Source organism: Lissotriton helveticus, chromosome 4_1, assembly GCF_964261635.1.
Source record: "Lissotriton helveticus chromosome 4_1, aLisHel1.1, whole genome shotgun sequence".
In the NCBI taxonomy this organism is placed as follows: Eukaryota; Metazoa; Chordata; class Amphibia; order Caudata; family Salamandridae; genus Lissotriton; species Lissotriton helveticus.
Window position 1 is genome coordinate 1,095,271,203 of NC_136063.1, and position 19,848 is coordinate 1,095,291,050.

Consider the following 19,848-nt stretch of genomic DNA (forward strand, 5'->3'; position numbering starts at 1 on the left):
AGCAATTAGTAATTACCTAATAATAAATTACTTCCCACAATTAGCACTCTAAAATCCAAATTAAATAAATATTAATACATTTAAAACATCACTAATTTATGATAATTTAATTATTTCCCATGCTTTACCCCTATAAACCCCACAACCTGCTCCTAAAAAATAACACCATTACCATAATTAATTACCAATTCATTAATATTAAGTCACAATCAATTGATAAATAATTAATAATAAATTACTTCCCACAATTAACACTATAAAATGTAAATTAAATAAATATTACTACGTACCATACATTTATTATATTTAAATTAATTCCCATCCTATTCCCCTATAAACCCACAACCAGCTACGAAACTAAAAAATGCAAAATTGAATTAAAATAAAATTGATAACTACAAAAAATGTAACACATATATTAAAAACACAAAAAACATCACATACATTTAAAATACATACTAAAATACATAACACTAATTAAATAAAAAATCTATATTTTAAACAGCTATATTTTTGCAAACGATATTAATGCCTTCAATATTTTTAAAACAATATTTCTTACCTTAAAGTCGATATTCTTGTCCACGATGATCTTGCTGTCGAAATTTCTGTCACAATATTTCCAACTTTTTTGTGTAAGTCAACATTTCCAACTCGATATTCTGTCTGCGTACCATGTATTCTGACTTTCATGATTACCCATCTCTCTTTTGTGTCTTTGTCTATTGCTTCTATCCTTACTCAAAATGATTTCTTAAAGAGAATCGCCACCCCCTGAATACAACAATCTTGGTCCATACATACTTATGTATCCACCCATCTTTGTTGACTGATTATGTCGGCCCCTTCTTCCTTTAATAGGTGTATTTTCTGTAGTAGTATTATTTCCCTGTCTTTTGTTTTAGGTACTCCATAATTTTCTGTCTGCGACTCTTGAAACTAAGGCCATTCATGTTCTATGTAAGAATATCAACTAGCTTAACTTCTGAGATTAACGAGGTCAGGTGCTTTGATGGTGGTATGGCTGCAGCCATGAAGAGCACTGACTTTAGGGCTCTTAGCTTTTTTCATTGTACTTCAGTACTGGCCATAGTAAGCGAGACAAGCCACCCCCATTCACCTAAAGCAATACGAACAAAAAGCAAAAAGCATACCGCACCTGGTATTCCTAGGTGGTCTATAATACAGGTACTTACCAGGCCCATGCCTACTTAACTTCTGAGATTAGAAGAGAGCAGGAGCTTTCAGGGAGGTATGGCCATAGGCATGAAGAGCACTTACTTTGGGGCTCTTAGCTTTTTTCATTCTACTTCAGTGCTGGCCATAGTAAGCGCGACCAACCACTGTCATTCACCTAAATTAAAAACACAACAAAAACAATAACCATACAGCACCTGGTATTCCCAAGCGGTCTCCAATCCAGGTACTAACCTGGTCCACCCTGCTTACCTTCTGAGATCAGACGAGATCAGGTGGTTTCAGGGTGGAATGGCCAAAGGCATGAAGAGCAATGACTTTGGGGCACCCTCAGTCACCTAATTCAAAAAACAAGAGGCCTACAGCACCTGGTATTACCAGAGGGTCTTACATCCAGCTATTAACCAGGCCCAACCCTGCTTAACGTCTGAGATTAACAAGGTCAGGTGCTTTCAGGGTGGTATACCATAGGCATGATGAGCACTGACTTTCCGGTACTTAGCTTTTTTCATTCTGCTTCAGTGCTGTCAAGTGCAAGACAAGCCACCCTCATTCACCTAGAGCAAAACAACCAAAAAACAAAAACCATACAGCACCTGCTATTCCGAGGCAGTCTCCTATCCAGGTACTTATCTGGCCCCAGCCTGCTTAACTTCTGAGATCAAATGAGATCAGGTGCTTTCAAGGAGGTATTTCCATAGGCATGAAGAGCACCTACTTTGGGGCTCTTATGTTTTTTAATTCTATTTCATTGCTGACCACAGAAAGCAAGACAAGCCACCCTCATTCACCAAAATAAAAAAGCCTACAGCACCTAGTGCCCCCCGGCGGTCTCAAATCCAGGTACCAACCAGGCCCATCCCTGCTTAACTTTTGACAGGATCAGCTGCTTTCTCGATGGTATGGCCATAGGCATTAGGAGCACTAACATTGTAGCTCTTACTTTTTTCATTCTACTTCAGTGCTGTCCATAGTAAGCGAGACAAGCCATCCTCATTCACCTGGAGCAAAACAAACAAAAAACTAAAAACATTTAGCACCTGATATTCCGAGGCGGTGTCCCATCCAGGTACTAACCAGGCCTGGCCCTGCTTAACTTCTGAGATCAGGTGCTTTCATTGAGGTATAGCCATAGGCATGAAGAGCACCTACTTTGGGGCTCTTAGGTTTTTCATTCCACTTCAGTGCTGACCATAGTACGTGAGACAAACCACCCTCATTCACCTAAATTAAAAAAACAAAAAAACAAAAAACATACAGCACCTGGTTGTTGGACTTGGCCCTTTTTGCAAGATCATCCCTGAACTTTTTGCCTTTCTCCTGTTTTTTGTCTGACCTGTTTTTGTTGGTTTTATGACTCTGGGCACTTTACCACTGCCGATCAGTGCTAAAGTGCATATGCTCTCTCCATGATAAATTGATCTATGGATTAGTGACTCCATGATTGGCTTGTTTGTTTTACTTGTCAGACCTTAGTACAGTGCACTGCCTGTGCCCGGGGCTTGTAAATCAAATGCTGCTGGTGGGCTTGCAGCACCGATTGTGCCACCCACCGGAGCAGCTTGTAAAGTGTGTCTCAGGCCTGCCATTTCAGAGCAGAGCCTGTGTGCCATCTGGTACTGCCATGTTGACTTGGCAAGTGCACCCACTTGCCAGTCCCTAAACCTTCCCTTTTATACATATTAGTCACCCCTAAGGTAGAACCAAGGGCAAGGTGCATTGTAGGTAAAAGACAGGACATGCCCTGATGTGTGTGGCATTTCCTGATAGTGAATTGTAGCCATTTACGTATTTCACTATTGCAAGGCTACCTGTTCCCCTTAGGCCAGAATGGGCAGTTTGAATATAACATCTTATAATCCTAACTGACTCAGGGAACCAGGTAGAAATTTGAGTTTAGTATGCCTGAACTCAGAATGATAAAATACATCTTTTAGTGAAGTTTTAACATTCTGTGTTTGAAAATACCACTTTTAGAAAGTAGGGCCTAGATGTATCAAGCCTTTTGCGTTTCGTTAAGGCCGAAATTCGCAGAATTTCGGCCTTTACGAATCGTAAACGGACATTTTGCATCTTTTGGGATGTATGAGAAATTAGCAAAATAAGGAATCGCAAAAATTTGCGATTCCTTATTTTGCTATAGCATTTAAGGAATCGCTATTTTTGCGATTCCTTAAATGCAATGTATGTAGCATTTTTACATTGCGAATTATGTTTAAGAATTCGCAAATTACCACCAAATTGTAGTTGATGTTAATTTACGAAATCATTTAAAAATGCAATAATTGACATTTTTTAGGGTGGCATGTGACGCACACACATGCCCTTAGGGCATGTATGTGCACCATATGCACACACATGTACATTTCAGGGGTGCAGCAGGGTGTCTTTGAGACACCCCTGCACCCTTGAAATAATTCTCAAATTGCGATTAGCAAATTGCGAATTCGCAATTTGAGAATTCCTAAACAATCATTCCTATGGGCCTCCTGGCCCATAGGAATGCATTGGAACTTATTCCTTAATTGCGAATTCGCAAAATGCGAATTCGCAAATAAGGAATAAAAAGGAATCGCTAAAAAAAGCGATTTTTTACATACATTCCATTTTGCGAATTCTAAATAGCGATTCGCTAAAAATCGCTATTTAAGATTCGCAAAATGGAATCTTGATACATCTAGGCCTAGGTCTTTTCTTACCTAACTATCCAAACCTGCTTCTGCTAAGTTGTGTATTCCTTGTCTGGAGTGTGAGTGGCAGGGGCTGGGAGATTCCAGGAGACAGGGTTAGTCAGCACAGGGCTGAATAGACCCATCTGCATATAGAGTGGTGGGAGGGGAGCACCTGGGACCTGAATAGGGCTGTGCTTGCCTTCCACAATGCTGGCTCCACCTCCTGTGGTGTGTCTGATGTCCCTGACCTACACTGTCAAAGAAAGAGAAGGAGTCCTGTAAATAAAGTGCCCCAGGACTGACCAGAACTGGTTTGGGTTAGGTACAGACACTCTCTGCCTTCAGAGACAAAGGATTTTGATTTTGAAGTATAAAAGAGGGGACCCAGACCCCAGAACTTTAGATCACTTCTGAGAATCAAGACAAACCTTTGCTGAGGAGAAGAACCGGGAAACAAAAGGAGGAGACTACCCCTATGCTGCGTGTTGTTGGGGTTGGCCTGCAGTGGTTGCTTCATTGCCAAAGAAAGGAGAAAAAGGACAGAGTGTGCTTTTATCATCTCGAGGAAGATCTCCATGGGCTTGAACTTGAGCTTGCCTCCTGCCTGAGATCTCAGGGATTCAGTCAGTCAGTCAAAAAGCTTTATTATCGGTTAAAAACCATAAAAGCGAAAAATACATAATTACATAGGACAACCAATTGATCACCAGTGAGCAGCAATACATAGTGTACATGATAAACAATACGCTTAGAACAATAAATAGTGTTTGAAATAGTAAAAACTAATAAAAGCAGGCCACTCAGAATAGTATTAAAATTCCCTAGTAAATGTAGAGGGGTACTAGACAGTTAAACAGTTAAAGCAGCTTGCTCCTTGAGTTTGGCTCCTCTAGAGCACCACATAGAAAACAAGTATCTGGAGGTCGCAAACACAGTCAACGGGGAAGAATCATATTTCAACAATCTAAACACAACCCTGTGATCCCTGAAACCCTTGGACTTGCATAACTGTAGGATCCATTTGGCTCTGGCCGTGGAGTATGAGGGCAGAAGAGCAGAACGTGCAGATCTGTCTCTTCGGCGTGTTCACACCCCGGACATAGGCTAGATGAATGATGAGCCGTTGACCACTTGTTTGTTACTGCCCTCACTGGGAGAGATCACTGTCTAAATTGGACATTCAATTTCTTCGCCAGTGGGGGCTGAATGTCGTCCAAGAGTTTCTCAAATTGGTACCTATCCTTGACTTCGAGGAAGCTGCTTGTCAGCCTACCCAAAGATGGTCTTAGTGCCATCTGTTCCAATCGGAAATGGTTAAGTGCTGTGACCAGCGCCCACTTGGGAGTCGTGGCAGAAGAGGGTGCAGGAGCGAGCCACAGATCTCCCTTCCCCAAGGCAAGGCATAGGTCTTTAACATGCTTTAACCAAGGGATTTTTCCCACACCCCTTAGCGTCAATAGGTGACTAAGTTCCTCCCGATAGCTTAAAAGCTCAGGTGTGGACCAGAGTCTCCTCCAGTACAATAGAGGACGGTTAGGGATAACTTTGTGTATGGGGACCAGACCCAAGTCAAGGCGTAGTGGGATCAGCGGTGTGCTCTGTGGGAGTCTCAACAGATGCCTGATGAAACTATTCTCAGAGATAGAGAGCGAAGAGGCGTTGGCGTGGCCCCATAGCTCTACGCCGTAGAGCGCCCCACCTCTTGCTTGTGCTTTATAGATTTCTACTGGAGGTCCCATGATTTTGGATGTGCACTCATTGTGTACCTTTAGAATACCTCCCGCTGCTTGGGCCAGCTTCATATTTGCCTTGGCTATATGGGTCCCCCATTCCATCTTATTATTCAGCGTTACCCCTAAAAATTCAAAAGTAGAGACTCTTTCAAGGACCGTGCCATTCATATGGGGAAGGGGATAGTTGGGCAGTTTAGAATTAAAACACATAAATTTGGGTTTGGACAGGTTGATCTCCAGGATTCTTAGTCTACAAAAGGAGCAGAAAGCCTCCAATGTTCGCTGAATACCTGTTGAAGATTTTGCTAACAGAAGGGTATGCCAGCAAACATCAGGGCTGGTATCTTTCGGGCTGCGAAGCTGGGAGAGTCTAAGTCCCGCGCGTCCAGAAGATGTTTGATCAACCCATTAAGAAAAAGCGAGAAGAGCGTGGGGGCCAACACGCACCCTGCCTCACTCCCTTTTCCACCAGGAAGGCGGCCGAAAGATCCCCATTCCTCCCGTACCTCACTCTTGCATAGGTGCCCTGGTGTAGACGTTTAAATAAATGGCACAAATAGGCTGGAACACCCATCTTCAACAAAATGGCCCATAGCTTCTCCCTCTGGACCAGGTCAAATGCAGATCGAAGATCTACAAAGATCAACTACAAACTACCGGCCCCCAAAGTCACCGTCTTCCAGAATACCATCTGTAATCTAAACAGTTGGTCAATGTTAGAAACTTTGGCACGAAAACCCGCTTGTAGGGAGGTCAGGATGTGATGCTCGTCCATTCAACACTGCAACCTTGATAGAAGAATGCGGGCCATTAATTTCTGCAAGACGTCAATACGACTAATGGGGCGGTAGTTTACCGGGTCCAGGGGGGATGCCTTTTTATGGATGGGAATAATCTCCGCGCCCAGCCAAGTTAGAGGAATTTCCATACCCAGGAGTATGGCATTAAAATATAGGCACATGTAGGGGACCCACACCTTCTGCTCCCTCAGAAACAGGTCTCCCGGTATGCGGTCCAGTCCGGGGGCTTTCCCTGTGGCCAGACTTTTAAGGGCTCCCTGAGTTTCCTGCAGGGTTACTGGGTAGTAATCCGGGTCAGTAGTAACCTTTGTATCTGGAGCAGGTGTAACTAAGTCTGCTGTGGTCATAGTATTGGTATGCGCGAAGAGGGGTTTAAGTGCGCTATCCACACATCTTAACTCAAATTAGGTGTTATAGCACTCGACCCCTCGGACGAAACAGATCTGACCAAGTTCCAAAAAGCCCTGTAATCACGTCCATCAAGGGCATCTTTTATGTTATCCCATCTACGGGCCTCCCATTCTGATTTGGACTCCACTGTAATGCTTTTGTAAGCGAGTCTGGCCCCTCTTATACTCTTGACTGAGCCAGTTTTAACCTCCCTAACAAGGGCACGTTTAGCCTCCCTACATGATTTGTTAAACCACTGCTCCTGAGATCTTTGCCGGGCCCTCCCGTGAGCTGGGGTATAGAAAAAATCGGCTAGGGAGGTGATTAAATTAGAGTGGATGAGCTCAAATGCCCGCAAGTAGGAGCAAACATAAGTGACCGGCAGAAAGAAAGCCTCTGCAAAGGACGAGGCAACTAGTTGGTAGAGCTCAGATACTTTATCCGATGCCAGTGCAAACTTAGCCCATTTAATACGTCTGCCTCCTGCCACAGTGATTAGATTGGGGTTTGAGTAAGGATCGTACTCCCCCACTCCAGGTTTACTGCCCAAGGCTAAATGGAGTTCTAGAGACAGGAGATTGTGGTCACTATCCACTCTCTCAATTACAGAGAAGGTCTTAATTTGGGACCACAATTCGACATTGACCATAATGTAGTCAATGGTCATAGTTTTCCCCCCTCTATTATAAGTGGGCTTCCCTGGGAAATCAGCAGACAGTCTGCCGTTGCAAGCTCTAAGGGAATGGGAGACTAAAAGCTTATATATCTGCAGCGTCAATGGAGTCAGGCGCTTAGCTGGATACATTGAGCACTCCTGGATATGCCAGATAGAGTCCTCCTCTGCAGTTGCAGACGAGATCCCCACCAATGGTTCGAAATGGCAATTAAAATCACCACCCAATATTCTGTGTGTAGGAGCGGGGTACAGTGCAAGAAGTTCGTCAATATCCTCAATCAGGGGTGACCCCCTGGAGTGGGGAGTGGGGCGCAGATAGATGTTGAATATCACCGCTGACGTGCCATCCAAATATTTAAGGGCAATGCACAGAAGATACCCTACGTGAAGGGGGTAATTGGGCCTTGATGACAAGGTCCGCCCCATTCTAGTATATGATTAACTACGCCAGGATCTCTAAAATTAATGATCACGCAATCCCCGCCGATGTCTTTAGTATTATTCCCTATCCAACTAACTCTTCTGGCAAATAGTATTTCACCTTGACCTGAATTTGTTAGTGGTCTGCATTTATTCAACCAGTAAATGATTTTGTTCTTTAGCTCGGTGAACGTTTCACCTCGCTCTTCTGCAAATGGCGGAACTCCAGAGAGTACCACCCTGTAAGGTAAAGCCTCTGGAGGTAGCTGGATGGAGGGTAGTGGTTGTTTGGGGGTGTTGACTGGCGGGTTAGGTTCAGACTTATGGGGTACCATTCCTCGGATTGGCAACTGTTTATTCATCCCCGTTGAGGTCGGTGTCAGGATACTGGTGCGAGGACCCGCTATGCCTGAGTGTCCGCTTGGGAGAATAGAAGGGCAGGAATTGGTAGGTCCAGCAGGACAATTGGTCATAGAAGATGGACCTGGCCCTTGTTCCCGTTTATCTGATCGAGGTCCTACACCTTGACTTCGGTCTTGGATTATCTGTTTAGCATTGCCTATGTCCAGAGTCGGGGAAATATTCCCAGTCGGCGTTGTTGGCTGGGGGGTTACACCACTTTTAGTATTTAACATGGACACAACTTTATCAATTCTACTCATCGGGGTTTTAAACTGAGATTTGATAAGTTGTTCCATTTGGGCTTGCAAATCAATTATTAAGTGGGTAGCCCACAGAGGAGGAGCTAAAGTGGAAAAAGAAGGCCCTGCATCTGGCTGTGGAATGTCTGAGGCAGGTGTAGTGGGCCTAACAGCTTTGTTTTGTGGGTTAGACTTCTTTTTTCTAGGGCAGGTCTTGGATGGCTTGTTAACTACCTGGCGGGCCAGAGGGGGAGGAGAATTACTACGAGAGCCTACCTCTGACTCTATCTGAGCGCACGGAAGGTCCGCAAAGGAGGTTGCTAACAGCGAATCCGGAGAGTTAGCTGTGGCTAGAGAAGCATTCCCAGGTGGCATATTAGGAAGCATAGCAGGTGTCAACGAGAGACGCCTTTCAGTGTTTTCTATGGCCGAAGCTACCACCCCTATAGTCTTTTGAAGCATTTTGTCTATTGCGGTTAGGCTTGGGAGTGGTGTTGTTGAGACGGCTGTTTGGCGTCTGATGGGGCGTGTGGTTGGGGGAATGGTTTTGCCCATAATTCCGATCAAAAGGTTCACACCAATGTAGGAAGAGAAAAGCACTACAGAGTATGATTTAAAACTACTTAAAATACAGATGGAAAAAGCATGTAAACATACTATGAATCAACAATTAGGAGTTGTCACAGAAGTAGTTATTGACTGACGAGTTAAAACATTACCAGAGTTCTTATGTCCAATTCGGCCTCCTCAGTCCCTGTATTGACCGGCCAGTCAGGTACACCCCAGCAGCAGCGCGAAGCGGGAAGCGCAAGAGGTGTTTGTAGCCCCCGTACACCTGGGGGAGGGGCAGGCAATCCGGTCGGCGCTGGGTCCCTGAGCGCAGAGTTCTCAATCAGGTACACCCCACCAGCATTATCTCAGGGATACAAGACGTCACCCCTTCTGCTTGCCTGCATCTAGAACTTCGATTTTAGCTGCTGCAGAAGGAAATTGCGACGCCGGCGAGCGACGCCGTCTTCTGCACCGAAGCCGTGAGCACTGCTCCAACTTGCACCGTAGACCCGACGCCGGCCGCCACGCCACATCGATGCCAGCGAGCGATGCGTAACTTGCCTGAAGCCGTGAGAGCTGCTCCGACTTGTGCAGTGGTCCCAATGCCTGCTGCTGGGCCACATTGACTCCGAAGCTGATATCGACATCCGGGAATCGATCCTCGACGCGGGTGACCGAGAATCCATCAACAGCACAACATCGTAAGGAACCGTGGGTTCGGCACCATTGGGACTTCACCTCCCGGATGCAGTAAGGAACCGTCGTGTCACCTCCCCTGCGCTGCAGTAAGGAATCGAGTGTACACTTCTCCTGGAGTCGTAAGGAACCAACGCCGCGCAGCACCAATGAAGCTGCACCTCCCCGACACCATGAGCTGTCTTTGTTTTTCATCGCTTTTCCAAGGTCTGTTTGACTCTGGCCCGATGCCGAGCACCTTGCAGTCGGCGCCGTACTTTGGGATTTCTCTTGTCACGACGTTGTGATAACTCATGTTGGAGTTATCTGTTGCTAGAGACTGATTTTAAGTGAACAACCTATTTTTGAGCATATCATAACTACAGTATTGTGGATTTTTGTTGTTTGGCCTTGTGTTAAGTCTATATAAAAATACTTATTTTTATAATACAACCTGTGTGGTGTCCATCTGTAGTGTTGTCACTGTATTCCTGTATGTGTTCACAAATGCTTTACACACTGCCTCTGAGATAAGCGTGCCTGCTCGTGCCAAGCTACCAAGGGGGTGAGCAGGGGTTATTTTAGGAGTGTACCCCTTACCCTGACTTGACTCAAAGGTCCCTATTTGGTCAAAGGTACCTACCTCTGCCAACTACACCCCCCCAAATCTAACACTGGTATTCCCAAGTGGTCTCCCATACAGGTACTTACCAGGCCCGAGCCTACTTAACTTATGAGATCAGAAGAGAGCAGGAGCTTTCATGGAGGTATGGCTATAGGCATGATGAGCACTTACATTGGGGCTCTTAGCTTTTTCATTCTACTTCAGTGCTGGCTATAGTAAGCAAGATAAACCACTGTCATTCACCTAAATTAAAACAACAAAAAAAACAATAACCATACAGCACCTGGTATTCCCAGGCGATCTCCAATCCAGTTACTAACCTGGTTCGACCCTGCTTTCCTTCTGAGATCAGACGAGATCAGGTGTTTTGAGGGTGTCATGGCCGTAGGCATGTAGAGCAATGACTTTGGGGCTCTTAGTTTTTTTCTTTCTATTTCAGTGCTGGCCACAGAAAGCGAGACAAGCCGCCCTCATTCACCTAAATCAAAAAAACAAAAAAGCATACAGCACCTGGTATTCCCAGGCAGTCTCACATCCAGGTACTAACCAGGCCCAACCCTGCTTAAGGTGCTTGCAGTGTGGTATGGGCTTAGGCATGAATAGCAGTGAATTTGGGGGTCTTAGCTTTTTTCATTCTACTTCAGTGCTGGCCATAGTAAGCAAGAGAAGCCAATTAAATTAACCTAAAGCAAAACTAAAAAAAAGCCTACAGCATCTGGGATTCCCAGGCGGTCTCCCAACCAGGTACTAACAACGCCCAAACCTGCTTAATTTCTGAAATATGATGGGATCAGGTGTTTTCAGGGTAGTATGGCCATAGGCATTAAGAGCACTGACTTTGGGGCTCTTTTTTTTTCATTCTACTTCAGTGCTGTCCATGGTAAGTGAGACAAGCCACCCTCATTCACCTAAAGGAAAAAAAGCCTACATCACCTGGTATTCCCAGGTGGTATCCCTTCCAGGTACCCACCAGGCCCGACTCTGCTTAACGTCTGAGATCAGGTGCTTTCAGGTTGGTATGGACTCAGGCATGAATAGCACAGAATTTGGGGCTCTTACCTTTTTTCATTCTACTTCAGTGTTGTCCAAAGTAAGCGAGACAAGCCACCCTCATTCAATTAAAGTAAAACAAAAAAAAAAAAAAGCCTACATCTCTTGCTATTCCCAAGCGGTCTCCCATCCAGGTACTAACCAAGCCTAAACCTGCTCAACTTTTGACATCAGAAGGATCAGGTGCTTACATGGTGGTATGTCCATAGGCATCAAAAGCTCTGACTTTGGGGCTCTTAGCTTTTTTCATTCTACTTCATTGCTGTCCATAGTAAGCGAGACAAGCCACGCTCATTCAACTAAAGCAAAACAAAAAAAACAGAAAAGCCTACATCTCCTGGTATTCCCAAGCGGTCTTCCATCCAGGTACTAACCAGGCCTGACCCTGCTTAAAGTTTGAGATCAGGTGCTTTCAGGGTGCTATGGCCTTAGGCATGAATAACACTGAATTTGATCTATTTTCATTCTACTTCAGTGCTGTCCGCAGTAAGCAAGACAAACCACCCTCATTCACTGAAAGCAAAACAAAAAAAACAAAAAAAAGCCTACTGCACCTAATCTTCCCAGGCGGTTTCCCATCCAGGTACTAACCAGGTCTAATCCTGCTCAACTGTTGACATCAGAAGCATCAGGTGCTTTCATGGTTGTATGTCCATAGGCATTAAAAACACTGACTTTGGGGTTCCTAGCTTTTTTCAATCTACTTTAGTGCTGTCCAAAGTAAGCGAGACAAGCCACCCTCATTTACCTAAAGCAAAATACAAAAATACAAAAAATGCCTACAGCACCTGGAATTCCCGGGCGGTCTCCGATCCAGGTACTAACAAGACCCAATCTGAAAGAACGGATATTCATCCAAATAAGTATAATTCTGAACTTTCAAGGAATACACACTCCCTTTCTCAAAACTAACAAGGCCCAAACCTGCTTAACTTCTGAAATATGACGGGATCAGGTGCTTTTAGGGTGGTATGGCCATAGGCATACAGAGCACTGACTTTGGGGCTCTTCGTTTTTTTCATTCTACTTCAGTGCTGTCCATAGTAAGTGAGACCAGCCACCCTCATTCACGTAAAGCAAAAATAAAGTCTACATCACCTGGTATTCCCAGGCGGTGTCCCATCCAGGTACTAATCAGGCCCGACCCTGCTTAACGTCTGAGATCAGGTGATTTCAGGCTGGTATGGACTTAGGCACAGAATTTGGGCCTCTTAGCTTTTTTTATTCTACTTCAGTGCTGTCCAAAGTAAGCAAGATAAGCCACCTTCATTCACCTAAAGCAAAACAAAAAAGCCTACATCTCTTGCTATTCCCAGGTTGTCTTCCATCCAGGTTCTAACCAGGCCTAACCCTGCTCAACTTTTGGCATCAGAAGGATCAAGTGCTTTCATGGTGGTATGTCCATAAGCATTAAAAACACTGACCTTGGGGCTCTTAGCTTTTTTCATTCTACTTTAGTGCCTTCCATAGTAAGTGAGACAAGCCACCCTCATTCAACTAAAGCAAAACAAAAAAAAAACGCCTATATCTCCTGGTATTCCCAGGCGGACTCCCATCCAGCTGCTAATCAGGTCCGACCCTGCCTAACTTCCGAGATCTTGTCCTTGTAGTGTGGTATGGCCTTAGGCATGGCAAGTAAGTGCACACAGAAAATATGAGTGCATCCCTGAACAGGGCACACCGTGGGTTCTTCACAGAAGACTCCTGAGTTTTAGAGTAGTTGCGTTCGTTTATTTTTCAAAAAGTGACATTTCGTGATATTTTCATCATATCAAAATGAAGTGTTTCATACAGAATATATGTGGATAAATCATAACCTCTGATCGACATTATCTTATTGCTCCGATGCATTTCGGGCTCCCAAGCCCTTTTTCTAGGAGCTCTAAAACCAAAAGGATATAGCATTCAATAGTATGTAATTACGAACATATCACAATATCACTGAATCTGACAATAGTGGAAAGAACATAATGTGATGTGACCTCATGCAAGTGAAGCGGATCAGGTACGTGTGTTAAGTGCAACGAGTGATTAGTGAAAAAACGGCTGATCAAAACGGAAGTAAATAAGAGATAAACTCACAGGATGGAGTGTCGAAGGTTCTAACGGTAACAATGCTGGAAACGAAAAGTAAAATAAGTTAACAAGTGGGAGTCCCCAAAGGGTAACGCCTAACATATAGTGACAAGGCGGCGATAAACCGACTTACATTATCTCAGAGGGTTCGTGGTCTCGATACCGGGTGTTCAGTGTCCGGAAGACGAATGTGGAAGTGACCGCGGTGAATTACGTGAGGTTTAAAAAGAGCCCAGATTGGCTCAATGGTTTACGTAAGCTCAAAAACGTAAACAAAGGACTAAAGCGCGGCTCGCGGCCATATTGGGGGTGTAACGAGAATAAAGTGAAACGACCGAGTGATGTGAACAATACAAGTGACTTGCGAGTAATAAGGGCCACAATAAAGAATAAACAGCATCAGTGAGCCTCAAAACTGTGGTAAAGATAACAGTTTTAAATGAAACAACTAAATTCAGTCCTATCATTAAGCCCGAAGGGCTTCATTCCTTGAAGTCGATAAATCCATGAGATTTCACACTGCAATAAAGTTTTATTGTTGTCCTTTCCATCACGTTTCTGGATGAATTCCAGTACCATGTATTTCAATTGAGCTATACTGTGTTTTTGCTCCATAAAATGTATGGCAATGTTCGATTTTTCATTTCTAGTCCGTATATTTGATTTGTGTTCAATAAGGCGGATTTTTATTTTCCTTTCTTTCTTCCCTATGTAGATCTTTCCACATGGGCATTTTAGTAGATATATCAGATTAGACGAATCGCATGTAGCATTCACTTTTAACTTGATGTTGTAACCTTTCATAGGGTGAGTAATATTGTTTCCTTTAATCACGTTGTGGCAGTTATTGCAATTAATACAGGGGCGAGTGCCTTTTGCATCACTTGATTCTGGTGTTTCTTTAGCTAATATTTCTTTGATGTTGTTGTTTCACGTATATGCGAAAATAGGAGGATCTACGAACAGTTCTTTGAAATCTGGTTCTGATCGGCCAGTGTTTTAAGATGATTTTTTTATACATAGTGCTGAGCGTTGAGAACTTAGATACAAGCACCATCCTGGTGTCACGAGGTTTAGTGGTTCTTTTCAATGCCTCCTCTCGAGAGATCAACGAAACACGAGTTTCTGCTTGTTTAATGATGGTATGTGGGTAACCCCTTTCGCGGAATCTAGTTCCCATTTCTGTTATGCGTTTCCCTGTGATGTTTTCATCAGAAGTGATACTTTTTGCTCTTAACATTTGTGAAAAAGGTAAATGGCGCTTCAAGGAGTTCTGGTGAAAGCTTGAAAAATGCAAGGTGTTATTGCGATCAGTCAGTTTTCGGTATAGATCAGTTTCTAAGCCGTTCAGCGTTCTAGTAATCTGTACATCTAGGAATGTGATGGAATCTTCACTCAATTGTCATGTGAGTTGGATTCTTTCATCCATGGTGTTCAATATGGTTAAAGATTGTAGTAAGAGTTCTTTTGAATTTTTCCAAATAAAAAACAGATCGTCAATGTATCTGACGAACATGATAATGTTGTCAGTCCAGTTGGAGTTCCCGTAGATATGCATGTCTTCAAATTCTTTCATATATATGTTGGCGTATGTGGGCGCCGCACAGTTTCCCATGGACATGCCGGATAGTTGCAGATACCATGCATTTTTATACTCAAAGTAGCTGTGGTATAGAGTGAACAACATGAGTTCCATTAGAAATTGTTGCATGGAAGTTTCAATGTCACTGTTCAAGATTGCTTTCTCAATCGCTTCAATGCCCCCAGCATGAGGGATAGTATTATACAAAGATCTAACATCTGCAGTACATAAGACCAGACGCTCTTCAGCTTGTATGGTCACTTCAGATAGTTTCAATAAAAAGTCAGTAGTATCTTTCACGTAACTTTTCATGTGCTTTACCAGAGGCTGTAAGTATCTGTCTAGGAATTTTCCTACTAGTTCATGCAGGGATCCCCTAGTGGATACTATTATTATTATTATTATTAAAGGGGTTTGTAAAGCGCCTGGTGACGCCTCCCGGCGTGTCCCCGCGCTGTGGAGATAGAGTCTTAAGAGGACAGAGACATATGACAAGCAGCTAGAGAGTGAAAAGATAGGTTTTCACCAATTTTCTGAAGGAAACCTCATTTTTTTCTAGTCTGATATTCATGGGGAGGGAATTCCATTTCTTGGCTGCAAGGGTGCGGAAGGACCTACCTCCCATTCTGGCTTTTTTAGGGAGCGATGGTTTAAGCAGACCCGTTCCCTTGGAGCGAAGGGATCTGTTGGGCTCATACAGTAAGGCTAAATCAGACATATAGGATGGAGCTTTTTGATAGATAATCCTGTGGCACCAGAGTAATGCTTTAAATAGTATCCTCTTACCGATAGGTAACCAGTGGAGGGTATCTAAGGAAGGTTTGGAGGGGGCTCTGCGGGGGAGTCTTAGCACTAGACGTGCGGCTGAGTTTTGTAGGACTTGTAGTTTTCTGATGTTTTTTTCAGAAGTGCCCAGCAGCAGCACGTTGCCATAGTCTATCCGGGAGGTAATGAGTGCCTGGGTCATGGTGCGCCTGGAGTTCACAGGAAGAAAGTCCAGGGTGCGGTTAAGAGTTTTCATGACTCCAAAGCACTTCCCTACTGTTTTTTTGACATGGCTATCATAGGAGAGCTTGTTGTCTATCCAGACACCCAAGTTCTTAGCTTCCTGACTGGGAGTTGGTAGGGGTCCCAGACAGGTAGGCCACCAGTCTTTAGTCCACGTTGTGTCTTTTCCTCCTATTATTAGTACCTCAGTTTTGGTGCCATTTAACTTGAGGCAATGTTCGGTGATCCAGCCTGCAAGCTTGCTCATGCAGGATTTAAAGTTGTCGGCCTCAGAGGAGGGAGCTTGAGACAGGGAGATCAGAAGTTGAGTATCGTCGGCGTAAGAGACAATCTCTACGCCGAACGATTGGACCACCTCTGCCAACGGTGCCATGTATAGGTTAAACAGGGTGGGACTCAGGGCAGAGCCCTGAGGTACCCCCTGTTCTAATGTCATGCTGTCCGAAAGGAAGGTCCCTCTCTGAACCTGAAAACTCCTGTTGGTAAGGAAAGCCTTCAGCCATCCCAGCGCTTCTTTGATGACCCCCATTTTGTTTAGACACTGTAGCAAGATGGAATGTGCTACAGTGTCAAACGCGGCGCTGAGGTCCAGCATGATAAGAGCCATGGTCTTGCCTTCGTCAGCTCCTTCCCGCAGAGTTTCAGTAGCTCTCAGGAGAGCTGTCTCTGTGGAGAAGCTCGATCTGAAGCCCGACTGCGATGAATGATATGCACTTTGGGCTTCAAGATGGGCCATAAGCTGGACATTAGCTACTTTCTCTGCCAATTTTGCTAGATAGGGTAGCAGGGAGATCGGGCGTAGGTTCTCCAATATGTCTTGACTAATGTTGGTTTTTTTTTTATTGGAAGGACTATAGCTTTCTTCCATTCTGCAGGTAGACAAGCAGTGGAAAAAGATATTTGGAGCAGATGTCTGAAGTGGGGCTCTAAGACAGCAAGACTGGCTGCTAGAATTTTGGGTGGAGCGGGATCTCGTGGGGAGCCAGATTTGATACTTTTACAGGTTTTCACTAGGATTTCAACAGGAGGAACGGAGAAGATACAAAGACATGATTGTGTACGTATAAGGTCTTCACTCTCTGCAAAATCAGTGCCAGATTTTATTTTGTTAGAAAAATTAGCATATATGTTCGTGATTTTGCCAGAGAAAAACTTAGCAATTTTATTACAAGTTTCTACTGAGTCATTATGGGGAGTGGAGTTAGAATCAGTTATTGAAATTTCTTTGTAAATTTGGAAGAGCTCTTTCGAGGAGTTTTCAGCTTCCAAGATCCGATTGTTATAGTGAGATGCCTTGGACAAGCGTATCTTTTTATTGTATTCTTTTTGTGCTACTTTATAACGGGCTTTGATTTCAGGGCAGAAATTGAGACGCCATTCCCTTTCGAGTTTTTTACAAGCGGTTTTGGCAAGTTGGAGCTCCTGACTAAACCACGGGGCCGTTTTTTTAGTCCTTGTGGCATTAGTTACCGTACGATTAGGGGCAGTGATGTCCAAAGCTTTCGTGATGCATTCTTGTAAATGCTCATATGCTGTCTCGCAATTGGATCCTGTAGGAGGACCTGCGTCTAGGAGGATTTTTGTGAAGGAGTCTATAGAGAAGTTTTTCCATTTCCTTCGTTTATATCGCTGTGAGCTTTGTTTGTACTGTTCCGTACCATCTAGTTGGAGTTGTATAGGAACAATGAAATGATCAGACCATGGTACTGGCTGGGGAGATAGGGTCTGAACTCCCTTCCAGTTCCCAAAAACCGGGTCCAATAGGTGTCCATGTTGGTGTGAGGGATCATTATTTTTTATCTCTAGTTGTAGGGAGAGTAACTCGGCTTTGATGTCTACCGCCTCCTTATCGATGGGGTCATCAAAGTGGACATTTAAATCACCTAGTACTAATAAACGTGTTTTCCTAAGTGCTAGATGGGTCAGGGTTTCCATAAGAGTGGAAGTGAAGTCATAGAGCCTACCAGGGGGACGGTACATGAGAATGCCTGAGAAAGAGTGGTTGGGTCCAATAGTGATGGTAAAAGACCCAGCTTCACTATGGTCAACAAAAATAGGAGAGAGGGAACATTCTAGAGGAGCTTTAGTGGCAATGGCAATACCCCCGCCTCTACCATCCTTTCTATCCAATCTGGAGAGGGAGTAACCGGGAGGTAGGGCCTGAATGATATCGGGGTCTGAGTATTCGTCCAGCCATGTTTCCGTAAGAAACAGGGCATCAATCTCGTCATCCTCGAGCAGGTGAAAGATTTCTATACAATGTTTTCGAAGGGACCTGCAGTTAAGTAGGGCTGCTTTTATTGTGCATGTCGCACTATTAGTTTTTATGTTTTTTCCTGGAACAAATGTGCATATCGTACATTTCTTTAGCGCTAGTGCATTCATAGAATGTTTGCAGCATAAGGGAATATTGGACTGAATGTCCAACAGTTCTTGTCTGTCATACCTTATGGTGGCAAATGTAGGAGAGCCAGGGTTTATGGCCCCGCGCCCCGTCCGGCCGCGGACGGGCGCAGACGGGCAGGACTTTGGCTCGACTTCGGCGCGCTTCCGGCGCGCCCGCTGCACGCGTCCGCTGCGCGGTCGCTGACCCAAACACATTTATAAGGGAAGTAAGGGTCGCTAGAGCGCTGACCTGTGAGCCCTGAGCCCGGAAGTGCTGGGCTCCTCCTCACCCTCCGCTTCAAACGCCCAAGATTGGACGCGGCGGAACTGGGCGGGAGTGGGCGGACTACGTGGTTTCCCAAGCTCTAACTCAGCCTGGAGGTGAGGTACAGTTTTCAATTTTAAAATATAGAACACACAAGAAAACGTTTTAAAATGAGCCTCAGTCGCTACATTAAGAAAAACAGTACGCTAGAAGTGCAGCGCAAACAGTGTAACCGATAGCATACAAAGCGCCAAGTAGATAGAGCCTGCCACTGCCACCGGCAAGACTCTTCTCCACAGCGCGAGTGCGCTTCACCTGACCTTAAATATTAACCACACACAGTGTCGCTAGAGCGCTGACCTGTGAGCCCTGAGCCTGGAAGTGCTGGGCTCCTCCTCACCCTCCGCTTCAAACGCCCAAGATTGGACGCAGCGGAACGGGGCGGGAGTGGGCGGACTACGTGGTTTCCCAAGCTCTAACTCAGCCTGGAGGTGAGGTACAGTTTTCAATTTTAAAATATAGAACACACAAGAAAACGTATTAAAATGAGCCTCAGTCGCTACATTAAGAAAAACAGTACGCTAGGAGTGCAGCGCAAACAGTGTAACCGATAGCATACAAAGCGCCAAGTAGATAGAGCTGCCACTGCCACCGGCAAGACTCTTCTCCACAGCGCGAGTGCGCTTCACCTGACCTTAAATAATAACCACACACAGTGTCGCTAGAGCGCTGACCTGTGAGCCCTGAGCCCGGAAGTGCTGGGCTCCTCCTCACCCTCCGCTTCAAACGCCCAAGATTGGACGCGGCGGAACGGGGCGGGAGTGGGCGGACTACGTGGTTTCCCAAGCTCTAACTCAGCCTGGAGGTGAGGTACAGTTTTCAATTTTAAAATATAGAACACACAAGAAAACGTTTTAAAATGAGCCTCAGTCGCTACATTAAGAAAAACAGTACGCTAGAAGTGCAGCGCAAACAGTGTAACCGATAGCATACAAAGCGCCAAGTAGATAGAGCCTGCCACTGCCACCGGCAAGACTCTTCTCCAAAACGCGAGTGCGCTTCACCTGACCTTAAATAATAACCACACACAGTGTCGCTAGA

General features: G+C 44.7%; 6 pseudogenes; all 6 read right to left on the reverse strand.

The window, feature by feature from the left end:
• Window positions 1-1,382: 1,382 nt before the first annotated feature.
• Window positions 1,383-1,500, reverse strand: LOC144829991 (5S ribosomal RNA; annotated as a pseudogene).
• Window positions 1,501-1,781: 281 nt separating this feature from the next.
• Window positions 1,782-1,900, reverse strand: LOC144830022 (5S ribosomal RNA; annotated as a pseudogene).
• Window positions 1,901-10,652: 8,752 nt separating this feature from the next.
• On the reverse strand, window positions 10,653-10,771 carry LOC144829801 (5S ribosomal RNA; annotated as a pseudogene).
• A 313-nt stretch (window positions 10,772-11,084) lies between these two features.
• LOC144829729 (5S ribosomal RNA) lies at window positions 11,085-11,203 on the reverse strand (annotated as a pseudogene).
• A 99-nt stretch (window positions 11,204-11,302) lies between these two features.
• On the reverse strand, window positions 11,303-11,411 carry LOC144829856 (5S ribosomal RNA; annotated as a pseudogene).
• Window positions 11,412-12,517: 1,106 nt separating this feature from the next.
• LOC144829765 (5S ribosomal RNA) lies at window positions 12,518-12,626 on the reverse strand (annotated as a pseudogene).
• Window positions 12,627-19,848: the final 7,222 nt, after the last annotated feature.